Source organism: Balaenoptera borealis, assembly GCF_965194805.1.
Source record: "Balaenoptera borealis genome assembly, chromosome: 13".
NCBI lineage: Eukaryota > Metazoa > Chordata > Mammalia > Artiodactyla > Balaenopteridae > Balaenoptera > Balaenoptera borealis.
In genome coordinates, this window is record NC_138870.1 from 48705055 (window position 1) to 48726808 (window position 21754).

The following is a 21754-nucleotide window of genomic DNA, read 5'->3' on the forward strand; positions in this document are numbered from 1 at the left end:
GGGCAAAGCTATCACTCAAAGATTGACTCCTGTGTGGCAGGCCACTGGAGGAGACAGCTTTGGCTGGTGGGGAGGAAGCATGTGGGCTTTCCCTTCGCTCACAGGACACCATCTTAGAGCCAGTGGTACATTCAGGGGAATGTTGGGAATCCCGCTGGGAGGAAGTCATGGTCACAGTGGGTGCTGCTTGCCTTTCCACGTCACGGGAATGAGGCTGTTCATTCCTTGGGGAGAAGTTAATCATCCTCCTGAATGTGGTTATATTTTGTGCCTCTCACGTGCAGTTCTCTGAGCCTGATGGTGAGAGGGGAAAGCTAAGAGCCTGGAACGGAACTTGTCACCTTGAGAATCCAATCATAATTGATAACCAGAGCACACTTTGTGTTTGAGACCTATTTGATGTCTGAGAGATTTTGGAATATAAATGTCTGCCAGCTCTTTGTCTTAACAGACTGAGATGATTGATATGTGATGTCTAAGGAGATAAAATGAGCAAGGCTACAACGTGTGGAGTTTTTCTGACAGGGGACTTTTAGAAGGCATTAGAGAAGCATGGATCTGTTTCTTTAACTGACACCTTAATTTTCTGTGTTTCACCCTGACTGACAAATTAGAGACCTCCCCATCTCCTCGCCAAAGTGCTCTCAGGGGAATAAGCTGATTGTGTGTTGCAGTGGCTGTGGCTTAGATTTAGAATCTTGCTTACTTTTAAATCAAGTGGAGCTTTAGTTTCAGTTATTTCACTGTGAAAACTGAAAAATTGTGTTTGGAAAATATTGCCTCCCTTCTATTTAAATGTCCTTTCTCCTTAAAAATTAGGCTTGTTATTTTAGAAGAAAATGATTTTCAAGCCTCATGAAATGAATTCTGATGTTTGCAATTCTATGACTACTTCGCTGGGGGTTGAAATCTCTCATCTTGTAAAGAAACTTCATTAACCAAGGTAACAGTCTTGGTGGAAAGCTTTTGAGGCACCGAGTTCATGATTATTAGCAAGAAATTTCCTTTCAAGGCTTCAGTCATTTTAGGTGTAGCTGGAGAGATGAGCACCACTGCCTGTTCCTTTTGGGGTTCTCCCAATTATGAACTGGGCTCATGGTCTTAAATTCGGGAGAATATTATAATATCCTATTTAAATTTGTTGTTTCTGTGTGGGATAAACGAGATTCCTGAGGGCCTATGTTTATCATATTTCTTGGTTATATTACTTATAATCCTTACCACCCCCCCCCCCAAAATTGCTTTTATGATCTTTTCCCAGGGAGACTATAAAACTCCTATGGAAGCTTTCACATATTCATTCACTCACCAAAGAAGTTGTTGGGTGCTTTTATTTTGCTAGGCACTGTGATAAGTGCTAGGGGAAAGAAAGAAGAACTGGGCACAGATTTGTCTACAAATGATTTAAAGACTGGTAGGGAGGTAGACACACACACACACACACACACACACACACACACAGACACATACAGGCATATCATATTTACACAGCCCTCTACTTTATTCTGCACTGAGTTGGACTCAAGGCAGTTGCTCAATCAATGCTTTTTGGCTGAGAGTTAACTAGAAGAGATTGTGGATAGCATCCTGTCCAATTCATCCCTATCCCTGGGGAGGAAAATACTCAGAAAGGCTTAGCCACATGCCCAAGGCAATGCAGCTAATTAGAGACCAAGCCAAAGATGTCGGATTCCGAGTCTGATGCGCTTCTGTCTTCTCAAGAAGCTGCATTTCCTGATTTCACTGCATCCAAATTCATACTCCAGATTCATAACCAGACTTAACTCACTAACTTCCCTTGAGGATTTTGTCATGCCCAAAATAAAGTTAGAAGTTGGGGGCTCTGGATTGAATTAACACAAAGAGATCACACCTGGCTTTTTTTTTTTTTTTTTAATTTAAAATTTTATTGGAGCATAGTTGATATACAATGTTGTGTTAGTTTCAGGTGTATAGCAAAGTGAATCAGTTATACATTTATATATACCCACTCTTTTTTTTTAAGATTCTTTTCCCATATAGACCATTACAGAGTATTGAGTAGAGTTCCCTATGCCTTACAGTAGGTTCTTATTAGTTATCTATTTTATGTATAGTAGTGTGTATATGTCAATCCCAATCTCCCAATTTATCCCCCCCCACCATCACCTGGTAACCATAAGTTTGTTTTCTATGTGTCTGAGTCTGTTTCGTATATAAGTTCATTTGTTTCTATGTGTCTGTTTCTGTTTCGTATATAAGTTCATTTGTGTCATATTTTAGATTCCACATATAAACGATATCATATGGTATTTGTCTTTCTCTGTCTGACCTACTTCACTCAGTATGATAATCTCTAGGTCCATCCATGTTGCTGCAAATGGCATTATTTTGTTCTTTTTTATGGCTAATATTCCATTGTATATATGTACCACATCTTCTTTATCCATTCCTCTGTTGATGGACATTTAGGTTGCTTCCATGTCCTAGCTATTGTAAATAGTGCTGCAGTGAACATTGGGGTGTGTGTATCTTTTCAAATTATGGTTTTCTCCAGGTATATGCCTAGGAGTGGGATTGCTGGGTCATATGGTAGTTCTATTTTTAGCTTTTAAAGGAAACTCCATACTGTTCTCCATAGTGGCTGTACCAATTTACATTCCCACCAACAGTGTAGGAGGGTTCCCTTTTCTCCATACCCTCTCCAGTGTTTATTGTTTGTAGATTTTTTTTGATGATGGCCGTTCTGACCGGTGTGAGGTGATATGTCATTGTAATTTTGATTTGCATTTCTCTAATTATTAGTAATGTTGAGCGTCTTTTCATGTGCTTCTTGGCCATCTGTATGTCTTCTTTGGAGAAATGCCTATTTAGATCTTCTGGCCATTTTTTGATTGGGTTGTTTGTTTTTTTGATACTGAGCTGCATGAATTGTTTTCTTTATTTTGGAGATTAAACCCTTGTTGGTTGCATCATTTGCAAATATTTTCTCCCATTCTGAGGGTTGTCTTTTGTTTTGTTTATGGTTTCCTTTGCTGTGTAAAAGCTTTTACTTTTAATTAGATCCCATTTGTTTATTTTTGTTTTTATTTTCATTAGTCTTGGAGGTGGATCGAAAAAGATCTTGCTGTGATTTATGTGAAAGAGTGTTCTGCCTATGATTTCCTCTAAGAGTTTTATAGTGTCCGGCCTTACATTTAGGTCTTTAATCCATTTTGAATTTATTTTTGTGTATGGTGTTAGGGGATGTTCTAATTTCATTCTTTTACATGTAGCTGTCCAGTTTTCCCAGCACCACTTATTGAAGAGACTGTCTTTTCTCCATTGTATATTCTTGCCTCCTTTGTCATAGATTAGGTGACCATAGGTGTGTGAGTTTATCTCTGTTCCGTTGATCTATATTTCTGTTTATGTGCCAGTACCATACTGTTTTGATGACTGTAGCTTTGTAGTATAGTCTTAAGTCAGGGAGCCTGATTCCTCTAGCTCTGTTTTTCTTTCTCAAGATTGCTTTGGCTAGTCAGGGTCTTTTGTGTTTCCATACAAATTGTAAAAATTTTTGTTCTAATTCTGTGAAAAATGCCATTGGTAATTTGATAGAGATTGCATTGAATCTGTAGATTGCTTTGTGTAGTATAGTCATTTTGAGAATATTGATTCTTCCCAGTCCAAGAGCATGGTATATCTCTCCATCTGTTTGTGTCATCTTTTACTTTTTTCATTGCTATCTCATAATTTTCTGAGTACAGGTCTTTTGCCTCCTTAGGTAGGTTTATTCCTAGGTATTTTATTCTTTTTGTTGCCACACCTGGCTTTTGTATGTTACAAAGTCTCATTCAAATATGTAACAGTTTCTCCTTTTCTTCAATTTGGGTTTTTTTTTTCATCTCACATTTTTGTCCTCAGAGATGGAATTGGTAAGAAGACTTAAGATGCCAGTTTTAGGCCTGCCAGCCCTGCTACCAAAGCTAATTATTTTTCAGTGTGCAAGTAATATGATTGTGGCCGGGGGAGTGTGGAGAGAAGAAGGAAAAGCATCACAGGAATTATAAGTATTTGTGATCATATCCACACTTTTTTTGCCTTTAATTAAAAATCAGGTTGAAATTATTCCTGGTTTGCAATCAATCTATTTTTTTTTTAAATTAATTTATTTATTATTTATGGGTGTGTTGGGTCTTCGTTTCTGTGCGAGGGCTCTCTCCAGCCATGGCAAGTGGGGGTCACTCTTCATCGCGGTGCGCGGGCCTCTCATTATCGCCGCGGCCTCTCTTGTTACGGAGCACAGGCTCCAGACGCGCAGGCTTAGCAATTGTGGCTCACGGGCCTAGTTGCTCCGCGGCATATGGGATCCTCCCAGACCGGGGCTCGAACCCGTGTCCCCCGCATCGGCAGGCAGATTCTCAACCACTGCGCCACCAGGGAAGCCCTGCAATCAATCTTTTTCATTGTGCAGTTATTGCTGAATTATCCGATTTCAACTTATTTTTCTTATAGGTGTCACAGTTGGTCCAATGCTAGACTAATGTGTGTGAAGTAGATTTCTGACAACTGAAACACCTAGATCCATTTGGGAAAATATATTTTCTGTATATGCATGTTTTCCCAAATGTAACGCAAAACCTGTATATTAAAAATACACAAAAGGCAATTCCAAAGCACATTGCAAAAGTAGAAAGGGGGAAAATCAATACTCTATTAGCTTTAACATTACTAAGAATTTCTATTCATAGATAAGGAAAAAAACCCCTTTGATTTCATCTTTTGTCAAAATAAATAACTAGCTTTATTTTAAAATCAATTTCCCCCTTTTACATTTAAGTTCTCAAGCCTTTAAAACTGTATACCAAATGACAAAACAGGAACTGAAATAATTAATACCATCAATAAATTGCAATTATCATGTGCTGCAGTTTTTTTTTTTTTTAAATCAATTCTCTAACACTGTCTCCGGTGGAGTGAAATGCACAGTTTAAATGAGCACATTAAATTCAACACAACCTTACTATTTGAGAAGTTACTATCATAAGGACTGCTTTTCTTTTGTTGTCAAAAGAAAGTGGCTGTCTAATTAGAGAAAAAGGGTGTCCAGAGAATATTGTCAAATTATTGGCTAAATAGGCCATTGTCTCCTTCTGTCTTAACTCAGATTGTCTTCACAGAGAAGAATGTAGGTTTGAGTGTTGGGGTGTAGGAGAGAAATGCAGTCTTTGCACAGCTTTCAGCCACTTCCATTTATCCCTGTCCCCTGCTTCACTCCTGTTCTCTTTTTTCTGAAGTGTGACCTGGGTTAGCAGAGTGACTGCACTTGGCAGGGAAAGAGAAACAGAGGGAGCAACTCATGGTTCCTCTCATTCTTGGCTTTTCAGCTTTGGGAGGAATCTAACAAAGTAGCTTCTGAAATCAGTTACGAACATAAAGAAACTTATTTTTCAACATGTTTCTGCTACTGATTTCTGCCAAGGCAAATACTTATGGCATATTTGCATATTTGATAATTTGGAGAGATAAATCTTTTAAATAATCACATTTTGCTTTTGGTAACACCTTTCCTGTGAATATTTTTCCAAATTCATAGTAATTGGAGTGATATCCCATGGAACACGAAGCTCTACCTTAGAGCTCAGTTGGATCATTTAGAAGGCCCTGCAGGGGTTTGCTGAGAGGTCTTATAACAGGACAGAGGTGCCCAAGGCCGGCCGGGTGTGCTCTCACTTCACACCACATCTGAGTGCATTAGAGAATCTCGTGGCAGGAAGAGGTGGCACCCTCATCTCCAGGACAGTTGAGGTAATCAATTCCTAATCATTGTGGTGTTCCATGCCAACTATTGCATGAGGACAAAAGAGCCCAAGATAAGAAACAATTAAAATAATACAAATGCTTTATGTGTGAGGGGGAAAAGATCAGCAAAAATATTCTGAAAGTGCTAATGTTTTATCTTTTTCTTTGAGTGGGGATTTGTTGTTGGGACTATTTTATTCATTGGCTATTGAAAAAGTACTTAATGGACTACAAGCTTTTCAAGGGCCTACAACGTTTGAAATTTTAAATTTCTTTCTTTTCTCCAAAATTAAAAAAAACCCAATTCTACAAAATTGAAATTAATTAAAACTTAATTTCAATATCGTTTTTTTTTTGGAGCAGAGAAAGTTTTATTGCAGGGCCAAGCAAGGAGAATGGGTGGCTTGTGCTCAAAAAACACTAACTCCTTAATTTAACTATCTTCAGAACATAGCATTATATCAAGTAGTCTACTGCAACTCAACCAGTAGAGTTTTAAATAATTTGCATGACTTGTTTTAATATGTTTGATATATTATGGTGGTAGTACCTCTGAAGTAAGAACTCCTAAATCTTTCAAGAGTCTTAAAATTCGATGTGTGTGTTGGGGGGGGGATGGTGGTGGTGGTGGTGGAGGATGGGTGGGAGTGAGGGTGGCATACAGTGAAGGGAGGGGATGAGGTTTTGGATGGAGGGAAAACTTCTTGAAAACTATGGCCAAAGTTAAAAGCCATGGTGTTAAATATGATAATTTCTGAGAAACTCATACGTGACTTCAAAAGTGCTTCTTAAAGACTAAATTGTTTCCTTTTGAATAAAGACAACACCTTAATTTTGAAATGATAAACAGGATTAACTAGAAGTTGTGATGTACAACTCAGGTTTCAGAATTGGCAGCCATCATTCACGGAGCAATGAACTAGAAAATCTATTCTTAATGACCATAATAAGCCTATGTGCACATGTGTTTTTCTTGGAAAACCTGATATACTGTAATTGGAATTCACAAAATAGATATATCAAGGAGCTGCTTTATCAAACGATTCTTTGCTTTATAAAAGGGTTTTATTGCAAATTAGTTTAAGGACATGCACATGCTTAAAACATTTGTTTAGAGACCACTGTCTATTTGGGGGACTGATTAGAGAATCATAAAGCCTAAACCCAACATGTCTGTCTTAGTCTGTTTGGGCGGCTGTAACAAAATACTATAGACTGGGTGGCTTATAAACAGCAGCAATTTATTGCTCACAGTCTGGAGGCTGGAAGTCCAAGATCAGGGTGCCAGCATCGTCGGGTTCTGGTGAGAACCCACTTCGTGGTTCCTCTTCAGTTTCTTTTTGCTGTGTCCTCACATGGCAGAAGGGCCTAAGGAGCTCTGTGGGGGTCTCTTTTATAAGAGCACTAATCTAAATCAGGACGGTTCTGCCCTCATGACCTAATTACCTCCCAAAGGCTCCATCTCCTAATGCCATCAACCTGGGGATTTCAACATATGAATTTGGGGATGGGGCACACAAACGTTCAGACTATAGCAATGTCTAAAACTCAATCCATTACCATCCCAAGTTAAACCCATTGTCACCCTTCCTCATAGCCTCTACTTGTCCTTGCCCACCTCCGTTCAAGGCATCTTTGGTCACTCAGTTGCTGAAGCCAGAAGGCTCTCTCCCATCAATTAGTTCTTCTCATCTTGCAGTCACCAATTAATTCTATTACCTGTGCCTCCTCCTTGTGTCTTGTCTTGGAAGATCTTTTTGTTCTGTATTTTTCTTTTAGCTGTTCTTATGTCTGTGGAAGGATTTTTTTTATTTTAAATTTATTATTATTATTATTAATTTTATTTATTTATTTATTTATGGCTGTGTTGGGTCTTTGTTTCTGTGCGAGGGCTTTCTCTAGTTGCGGCAAGTGGGGGCCACTCTTCATCGCGGTGCGCGGGCCTCTCACTCTCACGGCCTCTCTTGTTGCGGAGCACAGGCTCCAGACGCGCAGGCTCAGCAATTGTGGCTCACGGGCCCAGCTGCTCCGCGGCATGTGGGATCTTCCCAGACCAGGGCTCGAACCCGTGTTCCCTGCATTGGCAGGCAGATTCTCAACCACTGCGCCACCAGGGAAGCCCTGTGGAAGGATTTTTGCAATGAGTCAGTCAGATGCTCTATACATTTTCTATGTGTCATCCTAAAATCAATCATTACAGTTCTCTTGTAATATACGTTATCCAAATTAGGAACAGAGGCAGAGAGATTAGGGAGGGTGAAGGTAGGGATGTGTGAAGAGATAATAAACTAGCATTCACTGAGCCCCCATTATGAGTCTGGCTTTCTGCTAGGTGCTTCATATATGTTATCCAGTTTCTTACATCCACCCTTGATGTGGAGATTATACTTATTTTTTACTAATGAGGATGCAGCTGAGGCCCAGGGGTTAAGACATGTTCAAGCTCACAGAAGCGGTCGGTGGTGAAGTAAGACTTGGGAGCCAGGCCGGTTTCTCTTCATTATACCATTCTCCCTTAACTGTATTCCCTGACAAGGAAAAAAGTGCTTAAAATTGAAGTCTTCTGATTTCTAGTCTAGTTTCCAAATGCCCTTCTTCTAGGATATCCTTTTAACAAGTTAATATAGCTGACATAAAATAATAGAATACATGTATATAATTAGTGATAGTTCCAGTGATAGAGGACTCTAAGGCATTTTGAAGAACTCTAAGGCATTTGACTGTTTGCCTGCTTTACTTCTTAAAAATATCTTTTAGTTCTTTTTAAAGGAATCTTGCTTCTCCAAAAAGAACCCTAACAGCTCCCTAGAAATTGCAATTTTTTACACGTAATGGAATGTCAATGGATTTTCAGAGGAATTTTTAAATATAGGAGTTAAATGTATGAGGGCACAGCCAAAGCTGAGCAGCTTGGAAGCTTTCCCTACTAGTCATGGTGCTGAACACCTGTACAAAAAGGCTCAGATTCATAATTTTGGACAACATTAACAGAGCTGAGAACTTATCGACAGTGGAATTTGTATAGCATAAATATAGACAAAAAGTAGATAAATACCAAAAAATGCGTTAGCTCACGACAAGCAGTCAAAAATTGATTACTTATATATAGTTTAAGATCCCATATTAAGTGTGTTGAAGAGGCCTCTTGATTGTTTAGAAAAACTGGAATTAGGTGAAAATATGCCCCTTTTGGGTCAGTGAAAAGATCTCTGATTTTGGGAGTTCAGGGGTTTGTACCATCTCTGCCATTAACTCACCACGTAAAGGTGGGTGAGTCTCCTACAGATAGAGGCGTTAGACTAACTCTCTAAGGCCCTTCAGCTCTCCCAATATACACCAAGATTCAAATTTTTTGCGACAGTTCTCTTCACCTCATAAAGAGAAAGATAATAATTCACTCTTTTCCATATTCATGAAGATTAATGTCATAACAGCTCTCAGTCTTCACATTCGTTCTCTTTATGAATTGCAATCCCAGAACTTGTGCTGTGCTGGATTCATGGAAAAACAAATGACTTCCATGCATAACGAGGTTCGAATGTTGCTAATCTGTCTTGTAGAAACGAAGTCCCCAAGGTATAACAATCATTCTTAACTACACATTTGTTTAGATTTCTTGACATGCAACTGCACTTATTTAAGAAGAGGCTTATGCTTTTATAATTCTGGAGTAAGACATTGATTTGTTATTATTACTTTTCCGGAAATGATTCCATCTATTTGCAAAATCACAATTGAAGTGAATCACCTTAAATAATATAAATAGGTATCATGAATAAGGCAAAAAATTCAAACTACTCCTTAGAACATGCCTTATTTTCTAGTAAATTTATGTTGATATGCCAATTAAGATATGAGGTCAAAATTTATTTCAGAACCCCAGAAAAGAGCTAAGGAATCACTCACTGTAGCTAGAAGGGCAAACTGCAAGTATAAGCTCTGACCACTAAGTGCACACCCCTCCCCGTCTCCCCTCATTTCTGGTCTCCATGCTGGGTCATTGCCACTCTCCACGGGGCAGGAAATGAAAGCTGTCAAGTCCCAGGCAGCCCTGTGGAGGCTGCTTCATAGGTCATTTCTGAGGAGATTTTGTTTGTGAGCCATAAAATTGGATCCATAACAAAGCAGGTGACTGAGGAGCAGACAACGAGCCAGAGATTTACAGGGCAAACTGAAGTGCCTGAAAATTCTTCAAGCAGGGAAAACATTTTATGGAGTTGAATGAAACAAGGTGTAGAAGATTGGGCCAAGTAAAATGTTTGAAGTGTAACTTAGCCTTATTCAATTTTTAAAACAGATTGATCCCTCTAAATGGTGGGCAACTAAAAAGGAAAGGTTCTCTCTAGGAAGAGGAGCCATTAGCAACTCCATTCCCAGAGGGCCAAAGCTGGGTCTGGGTGAGTTGCTGGCTGGGTTTCCCATCACCAGCCCCTCCGCCTTGCTCCATTAGGGGTCTTCCTTCTCATCTTACACTCTTTCACATTCTCCCTACTTTCCTGGTTTTCAATGCCACCCTCCATGAACAGTCCTAATATTTTACAGTTTATCAAAGAACCCTTCACGTCACTTTGCCGGAAGATTGCGTCTGCTTGTCAGCCGCGTTATCTACCAAGGGAAGCTATTACACTTTAATTGTTTTCTTATGAGTATGACATGCAGCATGTAGTCTGTGGAGCAGAAGATAAAGGTCCCTTGAAACTGAGCTCAAAGAAACCTTCTTTGATGGTTTCTCTGACCTCCCCAGGGAAAGGAACAGTAAATGTTAACATTTTTTAAGGAGCTTATGGTGTGTCAGGCACCATAATTTAAATGCATTAAGTCACTGAATCCTTACAATGGCCTCATGAGGGTACTACAGGCAGGCCTCCTTTGATTGCGCTTTGCAGATATTGCATTTTTTTTAAACAAATTGAAGGTTTGTGGCAACCCTGCATCGAGTAAGTCTATCGGTGCCATTTTTCCAACAGCATTTGCTCCCTTCATGTCTCTGTGTCACATTTTGGTAATTCTCGCAATATTTCAAATCCTCCACCAGCAGGAAGATAACGACTTGCTGAAGGCTCAGATGATCGTTAGCATTTTTTAACAAGAAAGTATTTTTAAATTATGGTATGTATATATATCTTTAGACATGATGCTATTGCATACTTAATAGACTACAGTATACTATAAACATAACTTTTATATGCGCTGAGAAGCCAAAAAATTCGTGTGCCTGCTTTATCGCGATATTCGTTTTTTTGTGGTGGTCTGGAACCAAACCCACAATATCTCCCAAGTATGCCTGTATTTTTGTTTCCATTTTACAGATGGGGAAGCTGAGGTACATAGCTGGTAAGGGGTAGGACCTGGCTGTTCCACTAGGCTGGGTTAGACTCCTTCCCTTTCCTCTGCCACCTGGCTGCTGGACTGAACTCTTACCTTTAGTCCAGTGTCCACCTGACTTATTATCGGAAACTCCTCTCAGTTTTGGTGACGTAGATGACTGAGTTACTTGGCTCATGGGTCCCACGTACACTTGGATTTGTTTTCAGATCATTCTCTTGGCTTGGTGATACAGCCTTCTCCATTGCTAAAAGTGAAAGTGACCCCATTTCCTCCTCTCTCTTCCCACAGCTCCATGTTATTGCCTGGCCATGACTATAAGGGAGCAAGTTTGGATGGGATCCAATGACAGCACCTCCTACAGCAGAATGCTGGCAAGAGCATGGTTTCAGAATTGAGCCAAATGACTTAGAGTTGAGGATAGGCGCTCCATTTCTAGAAACTATCTTCCTGATTGAATGCTCCAGGAGGACTGGACAGTGTCAGTTCTGTTTGCCTCTAGATCCCCAGCACCAGCATGGTACTTGGCACATACTAAGTGCTCAGTAAATATATATTGAAGGAAGACATGAATTAATGATTATTCGAATAGGAGAAGGCAGCAGTATGGGGCAGACTGTGGAGTGGGAAGTCAGAGCAGGGGCGCTCAGATGTTCAGGCTCCATTCCTCACACACCAGACGCTGGGTCTGCTGGATAAGAGCCACAAGAGCCACGACAATCCCCACCAGATGGTGGCATGGAGGCCACAGATAGACTTGCTGCTTCCTTTGCGGTCTGGCTCAGTAACTGAGAAGCAACTGGTTTGTGGGTAGATTCAACAGGGAGCTAGCAAAGACAAAGTTAGGAGGATTGGTCCACATTTTCTAGTCTGCCATTGCTGGAAGCAGAGGTCTGAGGCAGGTTGGCTGCCGCTGTTTTTCTGTCTTCCCGTCAGCTTGTTTCTGGACAAGGCTCACTATGTGTTTCGGGGTTTCATACAAGCCCAGAGTCTGTCTGCACACACGCAGGGTATTGCTGCAGGCACACGAGTCCCCTTTTTTTCATAACTAACTCAACAAGGCACTGTTTACTGGGGTCTTTGGGCATTTTCCTGAATCAGCCTCTATCCACACGCCGTCCAAAACCCTCACGGCTACCACTCTTCCTGTTTGTAGCCTCTCACGCTCTCCGCATGTGTCTTATCTCATTTGTATCCTCGGTGTCTAGCACAGTGCCCGGCATAGGGTTGATACTCAAGAAATGCTTACCAAATGAATAAATGGACGCATGAGTGAGACATAGGACTTGAGCACATATTGATAGGGTCAACAGGGAAGTGCCCAGCATTATGTAGCTCTGACACCAATTTTTTGCATGCAAACATCTGTCTTCATTTTTAATCTATTTTCCATCTCACATTCTAAATTGAGTTCTCAGGACTTTTCATTTCTTGTATTTCATTACTATGTGTATATTGTTTCGTGCTTGAATGAGGCAGACATGTAAGGTTTTGACAAGCATTTAAAAATTTTTAACTACAGTTTTTTGAATGAAGAGTGAAGGCTTTGTACCTCACCTCAAGAAATAAACATCTTGAGAGAAAATCTTGAACGAATAAGTAGAATGGGTCATCTTGATTCTCTCGAAAATAAAAATACTAAATATCTTTATTGAACCTTATTCCATTGACTTATAATGTTGAAATTATTCCACTAAATATTAACTTGTGTTATTGCGATAAATTTTTCCCTGTAATTCAGCCTGGATAATGAATTTGGATGATGAAATTGCATGTTTGAATATGAAACCTACTCTTGAGTATGAAAAATAATGAGGGACAAGAATAGCAGAGGTAATTGAAATGCCCCCCAAATCTACACATCTAATTTTAATACTTTTTTTGAACCTCACTAAGCTTTTTAGCAAGTAGCAGGCGAGCAGAATGGACTGATGGCTTTTCTACTCCCTGTTCATCCTCCTACAGAAGTCCTGACCTGCAGTGCAGTGGCCAAGAGCTCTGAAGGGGGAGGCATAAAGAGAAGCACAGATTCCAGTTAATTCACAAATTGCCCAGTCAGCTCCTGGAATAATTGAGAGTCAGCTGTAACAAATCGTGTTTCCATCTCAGGCACGAATAATGCTGGGCATCAACTCTGCATTTTTTTTTTTCTTCCTATCTCAAAACCATTCCTGGCCATAAGATTCCTTTTCTATTACTTTAAAAAGAATCCAATAAAGAATAAACCTGTGTCTTTTTTGGTCCCCAATACCTGGCATTTCATCTAGAGAAATAAAAATCTTAAGAGCAGTTCAGCAAATGAGCAAATAAAACATATTCTTTGATTTCTGTGTGACACCTGGGATGAGTATATTTATCTTTTTTTCTGGCTTTTTTTTCTGTGTCTGAGAAATGAAAGAACTAGTTCTGATTCATTACTTGCAACTGCATTGGAGATTTACTGCTCTGCCAGGAAAAAATTATATGAAGTAATGGGTATTTGCAATTGTACGCTCCTCTTACGTTCCGTGGAGGAATGATCCTTTGTTCTCTTGGCCTGAGACAGGGCCTCTGTTGTGCTGAATGAGGTGTGGGGTTGGGAGTGGGGAGGAGAAAGGCAGAAGTTAAGAATAATTTAGGTTCCTTTGTTTTAGAAAGAAGAGGAGAGGACAAGGAGATTCAAGGGCAGAGGCATGGAGGGAAGAAGAGAGAGGAGGGAGGGAGAGAGAGAGAGACAGACAGACAGACAATAGGAGTGAATAAATCTGGGAGTATCATGAGCTGCTGGGAGGTGAGAGACAGAGTTTGGATGTGCCATATGCTCAGGCTGTACTCCAGGGAGCCCAGTTTTATGCAGGTTACACTATTAAACACGGAGAGATCAGCATTCATAAGTGTGGCAATTCTCACAGTTAATTATATACAAAATCTTCATGACTTTGTTTTCGCCTCGCCTCTTTTCTGTAGTGTATTTTTGCGTTATCTTTTATTCTCTTGAGCACAACCAGAATAATAATGATAGACATGTTGTTTTTATAACATACAGTTCTATTGAGGGTTAAATTTAATTTTTATAGTCTGGAATTGGAGTGGTTCCTTTCAGGAACTCTTAAGTATGCTTTTCTCTTTAACATATTTTATATATTTATAAATTTTTATAAGTTGAGAAAGCTTCGTTTGGAAAATCAACTAAGTCGTAGCCTGTACTCTTAGAATGTTATTACACATCAGTATTAACATGACTTTGATACCATACCAATGTGTATGTCTTTTTCTATCTTTTTATTTTAACAGAAACCAGGGTTTTGTTGGCACTGGTTCCTAATATAATTTAAGAAATCTGTATTTATCTTATTTTTAAATCTTTCTCTCATCATTAATTCTGTTTTATTCATTAGATATTTTTGCTCTTGCTGGTGTCTCACCAGCAACCTTTTTGTAAGTTTCTGTGCAATAAAGTAACTTTCCTCTAGTGCACAGCACAGGGCTTTGCATAAAGTAAATGCTCATGTATTGAATAAATGTAGACTAATAGAATTCTCCAATTAGTTTTAGGGGACAGAGGGTATGATGTCTCCTTGATGTGTCAGCTTGGCTGGACTGAACAGTAGTCCTTAGGTATTCAATCAAACACGAATTTAGGGGCTACAATGAAGGGGTTTGAAGTTTAAAGTCCCTAATCAGATGACTTTAACAAAAGGAAGCTTAACCTGGGCCTGGCCTAATCAGGTGAGCTCTTTCAAAGAGGTCTTCTTTGGGCCCAAGACTCCAACAGCTGCTGGGTCTGCATTGGCTCTCGTTCACTGAATGTTGGAGTTTCAGCTTGCTTATAATTTCCCCTTCTTTTACTGGCCTGGGGACAGCAAGCTTCAGCTTGTGCCTGTGGGGTTTCATCCTGCTTGTAATCTTGCTTTGTGATAGTCTGTGGACAGGAGGACCTTCAGCCTGTGTCCATGGGTAACAGCTTTCTCATTTCTTCCCTTTTTGAGTGTCGGCCCTATGGACTTATTCAACTGGCCCTCACAATGTCATAAACCAGTTCCTTGTTAATGCCCACACACACACAGTTTCTGCTGGTTCTGCTTCCCTTGTTGAACTCTGATTGACTGAGTGGGTATCTGATTCCTCCTCTTTTATTCCCAACGACACTCATTAAGTTTAGTTCTCATAAATCTTGGCTGAATGATTCCTGGAATCCTCAATGTCTAAAATGGATTCTAAATTATACTTGAAGTATAATATTAATAAACATATAGGCTTTGGACAAACTAGTGTACCTTGGAAGGTCAGTGTTTCCTTTTTTATTTCAAATGTTTTCCCTTTTATTATTTATTATTTTTTGTTTTCCATTTTATTTTGATGAAAGAAAAATAGCTGAAAAGTTTTGAACATATTCAATGAGCAAAGAAACTAACCGTAAACCCAGCCCAGAAAAGATGGCTCTGTTGGAGCTACCAACAGCTACTAAGAGCTCCATCCCAGCTACTGAAAGATGCTTGAGGACAACGGCTGGTTTTATCCAAGGTTGCTGGGCTGAGGGGGTTTTCATCGTACACTCTCATTTCCCTCCCTCCCTCCTTTGCTTTCTCCCCTCCTTCTCTTCCTTCTTTGCTTTCTTCTCTCCTTTCATTTTTTTCCAACCTCTCTTTTTCTCTTTCCTTCCACAAGCAGTTATGGTGAGGTAAAATTGTGATAAGATGTGTCAGGAATACTTCTCATTGACAGGTTGTCAGAGACTTGGAAGGCCAAGCCCGACTTGGCTGGAGTAGGGATTGGGGGTCAACTTGTGAGGAAAGGAAGCAGGAAGTGGACAGTTTGATCCGGCTTTGATTGGACGCTGGGCTAAAGGCATTCACTTATCTGTATTTCTACTTGTTTTTTTTATTTTTTTAATTTGTTTTTATTTTTATTTATGACCATTTTTTTTTTGTTTTTTAGATTCCATATATATGTGTTAGCATACGGTATTTGTTTTTCCCTTTCTGACTTATTTCACTCTGTATGACAGACTCTAGGTCCATCCACCTCCCTACAAATAACTCAATTTCGTTTGTTTTTATGGCTGAGTAATATTCCATTGTATATATGTGCCACATCTTCTTTATCCATTCATCTGTTGATGGCCACTTAGGTTGCTTCCATGTCCTGGCTATTGTAAATAGAGCTGCAGTGAACATTGTGGTACATGACCCTTTTTGAATTATGGTTTTCTCAGGGTATATGCCCAGTAGTGGGATTGCTGGGTCGTATGGTAGTTCTATTTGTAGTTTTTTAAGGAACCTCCATACTGTTCTCCATAGTGGCTGTATCAATTTACATTCCCACCAACAGTGCAGGAGGGTTCCCTTTTCTCCATACTCTCTCCAGCATTTATTGTTTGTAGATTTTTTGATGATGGCCATTCTGACCAGTGTGAGATGATATCTCATTGTAGTTTTGATTTGCATTTCTCTAATGATTAATGATGTTGAGCATTCTTTCATGTGTTTGTTGGCAATCTGTATATCTTCTTCGGAGAAATGTCTATTTATGTCTTCTGCCCATTTTTGGATTGGGTTGTTTGTTTTTTTGATATTGAGCTGCATGAACTACTTGTATATTCTGGAGATTACTCCTTTGTCACTTGCTTCATTTGCAAATATTTTCTCCCATTCTGAGGGTTGTCTTTTGGTCTTGTTTATGGTTTCCTTTGCTGTGCAAAAGCTTTTCAGTTTCATTAGGTCCCATTTGTTTATTTGTGTTTTTATTTCCATTTCTCTAGGAGGTGGGTCAAAAAGGATCTTGCTGTGATTTATGTCATAGAGTGTTCTGCCTATGTTTTCCTCTAAGCGTTTCATAGTGTCTGGCCTTACGTTTAGGTCTTCAATCCATTTTGAGTTTATTTTTGTGTATGGTGTTAGGGAGTGTTCTAATTTCATTCTTTTACATGTAGCTGTCCAGTTTTCCCAGCACGACTTATTGAAGAGGCTGTCTTTTCTCCACTGTATATTCTTGCCTCCTTTATCAAAGTTAGGGTGACCATATGTGCATGGGTTTATCTCTGGGCTTTCTCTCCTGTTCCATTGATCTATATTTCTGTTTTTGTGCCAGTACCATACTTTCTTGATTACTGTAGATTTGTAGTATAGATTGTTTCTGCTTGTTTTTTGTCTTGGGAAGCTGGTGCTAGGAATGCCTCTAACTTGGAGTCACCCTAGAGAAGAAGCAGGACCACAGTGGGGCCCAGATGGAAGTGGGTGGGGGAAGCTGGCTGTCATCCAGACCGGTGCCAAAGGCAAGAGAGAGTTTGAGGCCCACAGCTGCCCTGGCCCAGTTCACCATGGCTGGAGGGAGGCAAGTTCAGGTGTCCGGCCACAGTGCACATTTTCCGGGAGTGTCTTATTGCTGTGTCTCCAGGGAAATACGAAGGTGAACTGGCCGTGGTGCAGGAGAGAGTAGCTGCCGTGTGACTCTCATGATAGACAGATGGTCTTGGATTTAGGAACTCAGAATCCTGTCTTTTGGACACACAACTAGCAGAAAAGTATCCTAGTTCTGGCTGATGGACTGGGACAACAGGAAAGACTCTTCAAAGATGTCTTATTTTACTCAGCTCTAATCCTACAGTGTTTGCTTTGTAGAAGCAAAGTAAATAGAGGGATAAAAGAAACAGAAGATTACCTAGACTTCTTTTGCAGACCCATTTATTTTGTCTTGTGATAAAGAATAATTCTGAGGAACATTATGCTGGAGAGATTTAAGGGAGATTAAGGAGATTATTAAAATATTCTTTCTTGGATATAGGAGAGGTTTGTAACACTTTTAAATCAGTCGAGAAAACAAAAGGATGTTTTGTTATTAGGTAGCATTGTATGAAATACATAGAGCAGGATATTTTAATATTACTCTATTTTTTTTTAACCTCCGAGAATAGCAAATGTTGGAACAATTGTATTATGCACCCCAAAATTATAGTTTATCATAAAAGGGTCACATGCTCCATTACCTTACAAGAGAAATTTTATTTGAATTATAATGCATTTCTAAACCACATGAATAATTAGTAAGAGGTTTAGTCTTTTATAACACAAAGGGCTGCTGACTAGAATTACAGTTCCCATTAACAGGAATATAAGTGAAATACTTTTGTTTCAAAAGTCATATCCTAAGGGCATATGGGTCATAGGGAGTGATTAAATTGAAAACATGAACCCAGTATTAATCACTATATATGTATCCCCTGTGGATGACCTCACTTTTTTTTCCCCTCAGGACTTTAGCTTTCTCAGACATTTACCATTGGATCAAGACATACTGATAACAGTAATAGGGTGATTGAATATGCCATTAGATTTTTTACTCTAGAAGTATTCTCAGCACGAGAGACAACATATTGATATTTCTTTCTAAATTGAAATATTATACGGAGGGCAAAAGGATTAGATAGATTTAGCAAATAATCTGATGGCAAGAAAAATACCATATAGCAGCAACAATGAGCTTTTGTAGTAAAAACAATGCTTTGCAAAGTTATATATTTGAATCAGAACAGCTCCTTACACATAAAATAATGAAAACATGAATGTTTACTTAAAGTAGTTATTCTGACTCGATAATTCTGAACAATTGGCAAAAATGGGAATTTATGTTTTAGCTCATAAAAGAGAGATTCTATTTCAGGAAATTATGTATATCTTCAGAGCAGTATGACTCTCTGAAGGCTGCTTATTTCTGATGTATTTTTGGAGTTCCCTTGTCTTTGACCATAATGGTGCTCTGAATTTTTTTTTTTTTTTTTTTTAAAGAAATTCACGTTCTTTTTTATTTATTTATTTATTTATTTATGACTGTGTTGAGTCTTCGTTTCTGTGCGAGGGCTTTCTCTAGCTGCGGCAAGTGGGGACCACTCTTCATCGCGGTGCGCAGGCCTCTCACCATCGCGGCCTCTCTTGTTGCGGAGCACAGGCTCCAGACGCGCAGGCTCAGTAATTGTGGCTCACGGGCCCAGTTGCTCCGTGGCATGTGGGATCTTCCCAGACCTAGGGCTCGAACCCGTGTCCCCTGCATTGGCAGGCAGATTCTCAACCACTGCGCCACCAGGGAAGCCCCTGAATTTTTAATACGAGAATTTATATCCACATTAGCTACTTTATATACCCTCCCTGCAGCTGGTAGAGGAGGAACACCTCTTCTGACAGACTTGGCTGGCTGATTTGTGTAGGTCCTAAGTGTGTTAATGCTACACCAAGATCTTGTGTGCTTTTTAGGTTCAACATAGGTGTGGACGAAGGAACGAGAGCAGGAGCTAGGCATGAATGGAGGGACAGAGAGGCAGCTTATCTGGAAATGGTAATTCAGATACAGAAGAAACAAAGGGCATGGATGCATCAGAATTAAGCTACAGTGATGGAAGAGAAAGAGAATGGAGCAATGTGAGGGGGAGATGGTGGTGTAAAGAAAGTCTGGAAACTTCCATGAGGCCAAGAAGGAAGCCATGAACATAACTTGCAGAGGTGTGTGTTTATGTGTGTTTCGTGTGTACATTTACTGCAGGAAGCCTTGGTCCTTTACTTTGAGTGATTTTACTGTCCTAAATAGGTAGATACTCCCCTTTACCTGAAAGATGCTTGATGTTTTCATCTAAGCTTCGTTAACCTTTGGAAGAAGACCCTGGAGCACGTGAAGAGGGTGAGAAGTGGTGATGTTCAGTGACGGCGGGGCAGTGTGGAGAGGTGGGGTAGTGTGCTGACTTCACCCCCTTCCTGCATCCGTGTGATTGACGTTGTTTCCAGTCAACCCTGTGCTGGGACTTCTGACATAACCCCCACAGCATGTGCTGTCTTCACTGAGATTATCCACCTTTGGCTGTTTTTCATCCTACAGCAATCTTACAGCAGGACGGAGAACTTTTTAGCATCTCCTCTCAACCCACCTACCCATCAAACAAATTCTCTCCACAAAGTAAAAGGGAAAGGTTGTTTCATTCAGACTGTTTATTGAATGAATGAATGAATGGCTTATCTTCTCCTGCCTGCTCACTGTGTTTAGCCATTTCCAAACTTCTATTCTAAGCTCTATTCCCCACTTCTTTCCTCAAGGAATCTCCTATTCCTTTCTGGGCTGAACTTTATGGTATGCCCCCCAGATCTTATTCTTCAGGACTTATTTCTCTCTCTCGAACTTCAGATCTGAATTTCCAATTGTTTGTTGTGTGTGCTAAACGTTTTTAAACTCAACATGTCCATATGAAATTCATTTCCTTCCTTAAGTGTAATCTCTCTTCTCCTTTATTCACTCAACCTAGAAATTTTGTCATACCCCTTACTTCCTGCATCCAGTTAGTCAAGAAACCACATTCATTCTGCATCTTCAAGATTTCTTGACTCATTCCCTCTTTGCCATTCCCATGGCTACTGCCCTAGTTCAGAACCTCATTAATTCTACATTGTCATTTGAATTATTTCCTAAAACACCCATGGCCATGTCATTTCCCACCTGAAGTGCTTAGCAGAGATTCAGTAGGATAGAACTTGTCTCTGGCCCCCTGACTCTCTGAAAGGTCCAAAAGATCCCAGGCCCTAAGGAGGCAGTCATGCTTTGCATTTGAAGGTGTTCTACAAAATGCATGACTGAAAAATTTTTTAAAAAATGCAATATATTCTAGAGATGAAAGTGCTTCTGACTTGATTCAGCCATGACCTAATTGTCTTGGTGAGAGCTATTAATATGTTGGAAGGAATTCCTTCAGGTCCTCTCCCTCCCTTAATGATTCTTTAAAGGCAACTCTCAAAATCAAGGTCAGCTCACAAAGGCATCATTTGTCATACACCAGATAGAGGATTTAAGCCAGTCTGATTCTGAGGTTTAAAAATTTTTTTCATGTAAAAACTAAAAGCTAGTTGATTTAATTAAAAAATCACAAGGCATATAATACAAAGTGGCCTAATGACATTTATTTTTCCTATAACAGTACCCATAGATGTCTGAAATGGTGGTTGTAAGGCACCTGGCACAATAGAAAGAGATTTCTAGAGCATCAAAGTGCCGTCTTGTACCTTTATAATATGTGATGCTTTTTCTTCTTTTGTCCATTGCCACCTTGGTCCCCTTTGCTTTACTGACATTTCCTTTTGTATTGGGCTTTCTAGCTCAAATTAGCTTTCAAAACATTCTTGTTTCAGTGAATTAAAATATTGAGTTGTATTGACTAGGGCTTTTGAGTTAAGTGAATGTTACTGTGTTTTTATTTTAAGGAAATGGTACACGTATACACAATATGTTTCAGTAGCTCAGCCTGGCACCTAATCCTCAACCTGACAGGCATCTAAAAGTGTTTGCTTTGTGCCTAACAGAGAGAGACATAGCTTTTTTTTTTTAATGAGAGGAGTTTTGGTTTTGATAAGGGGCTTGTTTTTCCTTAATAATCAAAAATACAAACCTAAGAGTAATAAGGGAACCAGTTTAAAAAAGCCAGAAGATACAGGGTTCTGAGCAGAGTGAGGCTAATTCCGTTATGGGATTTGGTTTTGGGTATGTGAGGCACAAAAACAGGAATGTTTATATAATTTCCTCAAGCATTGGAGAGTCCCCAGGTGGAGTGGGATTGAAGAAGGGAACAGCAGGCCACCATCTCTGCCCTTAATTAGGCATGTAAAACAGCATTTGCTTAATCCAAGGCATGAGGATGCATATCTCATGGAATCATGAA

The 21754-nt window shown here is 39.7% G+C and overlaps 1 long non-coding RNA gene across 1 annotated transcript; it reads left to right on the forward strand.

Annotated features, from left to right (window-relative positions):
• The first annotated feature begins 2226 nt into the window (after positions 1 to 2226).
• On the forward strand, positions 2227 to 14351 carry LOC309609607. Its single transcript, XR_014233513.1, has 3 exons — positions 2227 to 4095; positions 4407 to 7552; positions 7883 to 14351. It is a non-coding gene; the product is annotated as an uncharacterized lncRNA (long non-coding RNA).
• The last annotated feature ends 7403 nt before the right edge of the window (positions 14352 to 21754 follow it).